Source organism: Rhea americana, unplaced genomic scaffold, assembly GCF_003343005.1.
Source record: "Rhea americana isolate MKP2758 unplaced genomic scaffold, rheAme1 scaffold_77, whole genome shotgun sequence".
In the NCBI taxonomy this organism is placed as follows: domain Eukaryota; kingdom Metazoa; phylum Chordata; class Aves; order Rheiformes; family Rheidae; genus Rhea; species Rhea americana.
In genome coordinates, this window is record NW_028186945.1 from 3,353,686 (window position 1) to 3,358,045 (window position 4,360).

A 4,360-nucleotide genomic window follows, 5' to 3' on the forward strand; every position below is an offset into this window, starting at 1 on the left:
TTTAAAGAAATGTACAGGAAGCCAGCAAGAGTTGGCTTCAGAATTAAAACTATGAAATATTTTACAGTTTTCTTTGTATAGAATATTGAGCTACAAGCTCAAAGTTTAAAAAGTTCATAATTTTTTTTGACTAAATATTTTGTTGGGCAGTGCCTGATAAGCTTCAAAGCTGCTTTATTCAATAAAAGTATATGAACATTACAAATTATCATGGAGTCCAACAATATTGTTTCAGAGATATCTTTAGAATACGGTACTGTGCTGTTTGCTTCATGAAGCATTTTGAACTTCTGTCTTGATTGTCTTTGTATTTGGAAGAAGTTGTATATCCTTCTCTGATAGTGACTGCAGAAAAAAAGGAAAATTTGGCTATGAGGAGAGAGAGTTTGAATTTCAGAAAGAATCCACTCTTCATAGTAAATAAATGACATCTTGACCTACTGTGGCAGAATCTTTGTTAGCATGTCAAGATATTTTCATTTCATATGAAGGAAGTTTCTCTAAAATGTTGCCTAGGGTTGTTTTTTGTATTAGTGTTGTGAAAAAAGCTCTCACCTTTGCTCAGAACAATTGGATACAACATAGAGCTAATTAAGATTAGAAAATCTTTGTTTTAAAAATATCATCAGGCTGCCATAATTATTTTGGATTTATTTTCATAAGCTTATGGACTGAGACAATATCAAAGTGAACAGTTTTACAATTCAGTACCAAAGACTTACAGAATTGTGGTTCTGTTAAAGGAAATAAATACGTGAATCCCACTAACACAAACATATTAGAAATTCTGGGGCTATTCACTGTGGATGGCTTGAAATGATTATTAATTTCCCTAATCACACTGAGTAAATTCACACATTATAAACCGAAAATAATGATATTCAGAGAAATCTTGGAAAGGTTGTGACTAAGTAAAGATAAGAGTTTATTCTTCCCTTGTGATGCAAAGGGAAAACCCGTTACTATAAAAGGCAGTTGCATACGCAATCAAAAGAGTAAGAGCCATGGAGTTTTCTCATAACAGCTCTGTTTTAGAAATACATATTTTAAGACAAAGTATGCAGTACTTATTAAGCTATTGGAAATAATAGGAAATTTGCCAGTCAACAGTAGTTTTTATATTATCTCTTTTAATTTTTACAGTATCCCTTCATTTCTGATGCTCTAAGGCTTTTGTTTTTGTTTGGATTTTGTGCTTTTTCGGTGGGTTGTTCTTGCTTTCCTGTAGCTGTATTTTCTTTCTGAAACTTACATCAGGAAACAAGATTCAATCAATATTAATATATCAAGATAGTCATTACTTTAAAAATTATTCTGATTTTTTTTTCTGGATAGAATTTTAGTCTTCATCTCTTCCCTTCCTCATTCTCCCCCAATCAGGTCTCAGGATAGGACCATGTGAATTAGGGTTTCTAGTAACTTTCTTTTACTATTAAAAGCACCAACAGTTACACTAGCATGACAGTCATACTACTGGGCTTAAAATCACAAATTAGTTCAGTATACAACAATTTAGCACTTGTAGCAGTCCAAAACGCTCTTCTGACTTATATTAATTTTGAAATTTTAAGTGTAAAATTATACCTCTTTTTCTGTAAAAGAAAATTGTATGTAATCGGAATTGATGTTTCACTTAATATTTCTCAAAAATTTTATGGTAACTTTGGATCTAATTTGGATCTAATTTTCCTCATATTAAGAAAATCTCTGTTATGTCAGTGGGCCATATTCTTAGCATGCCCAGCCCATTGTGGGATGCCATTTGTTCCTCTGTCATGCCATATTACTTCACTTCATCTGTGGCTGTAGCACAGAAAAACTAGTGTTTGTGAAAATTTGACACTTGCTCTTCTTCCRTAAGCAACAATGAGTCAAGCTCTGTGTTGTGTGGATTAGTGCTTAGGGCTTCTTTAGGAGAAGTCCTGCCTATGCAGTGTCCATGCGATGTACAGGGATCGCTTATCCCTCAGAGTGGGCGTGTGAGGGAGTTCTGTGGTATCCAGGCATTGGGTGGCCTCTGCATTTCCCTTCCTCTACAATGCACAGCCCTGCTTCCTGCCAAAGGCCCCGTCCGCTGCCGAGTTGTTTTTCCTTAATATACCATATTGCTCACTCCAGTTTTGATTTGCTCTAAAACAGACTATTTGTCTGGAAAAAAACAATATGTGAATATAACTGAAGAAACATGGTGCTTTTCTATATTTCTATTGATACATAATGTTTCCATCTAATATAGTTCAGGGGTGGGATTTGATTGAGGGGTTTTTTTTGTTTGTTTTGGGATTTCTTTTTGTTTTATTTTAAATCCCTGAGATATGCTGTACTGCAGCAGCACTTTCACAAGGCTTTTGAAAGGTATGACATATAGCACAGAGAACCTAGCACTCCCAAGCAATATGAGGAAAAATTGTGCAAGTTTTTGATTTCTTTAATTTGAATTTGAGAGTTGGGGGGTTTGCATATGCGCACACACATGCAGTGTGTATGTATGAATAGATCCTAATATAGGCCCATTTGCACCAAATGTAATCTTTTTGCTGACTTTAGTAAGTGACATCATTAACTTTGTTTACACACATACACACTAGATCTTGGTGGGTGCAGCATGTTTCCAAATACAGTTAAAAGGCTACGTTTCTGTGGGTTTTTTTTTATTTTTTTTTTTTTCCTTTTTAAAGCCTGTCTGTATGGTTCACTTATCTAAGAATTCTTGTCAAACAATCTGTAAAACCAAATCTTCAAATTTTCTATTTGGTGTCAACTGTTCTGTAGTAAAGAAATGGCTTTGTCTTGTAATTGGCAATGAATAACGCTTGGGAAAACCTTCAGATGCTTCTAATGGGGAAAACTTCTGCCGATTTTCACACAGTGCTTTTGCTATGCATGGTATTAAGTTGGGAAAGTGAATCCTGATATTATTTTTTTCAGGGTCACTTTAGAAATGGGCAGCTCAAAGCACAATGCCTCCCATGGGACAAGGTTCCAAAATGCAACATTTTATATAGAAAATCGTGTATTTACTGCAGTAGAAGACTAAACTGGGCTGTGTGAGTTGGTAACATTACATTGCACTTGTCCTGATGAGACTGCATTAGCTGCCCAAGATGCTGCTATTTTTTTTCTTGTTTTAAAAATAAAGCTCTGTTCTGTTAAATGTGTTTAAAACATTAAGATTACTTTGTTTCAAAATGGTCTTTGAGGAGGTGGAGGGTAAGGTGGGTTGTAAATTGCCTTTACAAGGCAACAATGAAAACTTGCCTCCTTGAAATTTTGTTCAAGCTATAGAGTTGATGGAGCTGTGTCTTGTTTTTGAGTTGCTTTAAAAAATGTACTAAGTCTTCAAGCAGAATAAAGGTTGTTTTGAAACTGCATTTCAGTTGTTGAGGCTTCAGTAGGGACTGAAACATTTATTCTACAGACTCCTTTGCTGACTCTTCCTATATATGTATGTGTGCCCTACTTTAAAAATGGGACCAAATGACCATATTAGAGGGAAGTAGAAAGCAAATGATTTCATCTGAGTCACAGCCCTCCTATTTACTGAACTGAATGGAGTAGCTGAGTAGCTCCAAAACAGGCTCATGCCAAGTAGTGCCAAAATGGCAGTTCTCGTAATTTCATGCTCCTGCAAAAGTAGTATAATATTAATGATCTATAAATCTGCCCTTTTACACTGCAGATAAAATTCTGGCTCTCCTGAAATCAGTGCATATTTTGCCACTGATTTCTGTGAAGCCAGCCTGTCAGTCTTTGTATCCAAACATAATTTACAGCTTCATGAATGTGTCTGCTTGTGAAAACCGACATGAGACTGAAGAAGAGGGAGGAAGTGAGGGGGGAGTGGGGTAAGGCTGAGTCTGAGGGCTGTTTTCTTCCAGTCATCATTAGAATGCGATAACGGAACTTCTTCCTGCCCATCTGCAGTTAGCCCCAGGAGGGGATCTCCAGGGCTGTCAGGCAGGCAGTCCGGAAACAGGAGGAGATCCCTGTYCCAGCTCTGTCCAATGTTTCCATTCCAAAATCTGCCCATATTTTGCTCACCGCAGTGACATAATACCCATGACGGCTATCTGGGCACCAGAGAATTGCAGTGGTTATTAATATTCACAACACTGTCACTAGGCCTTAGAGGTCTTACAAGAAACACAGATTAAAGGCTACTATTATATTTTTGTTCCATTTAACATAAACTGATGTTAGATCTCAGATGAACGTATTTGTTACAATTTTTCTCATTACTAAACTGACTGTTTTAAGTAGGCACTATTCTTTTAAATAGTTGAGCTCTCYTCTGCTCCCAGAATGTATCTTTAGGAACACAATCTCCTCTGCAGCCACAGAGCTCAATATCTAAAAATAA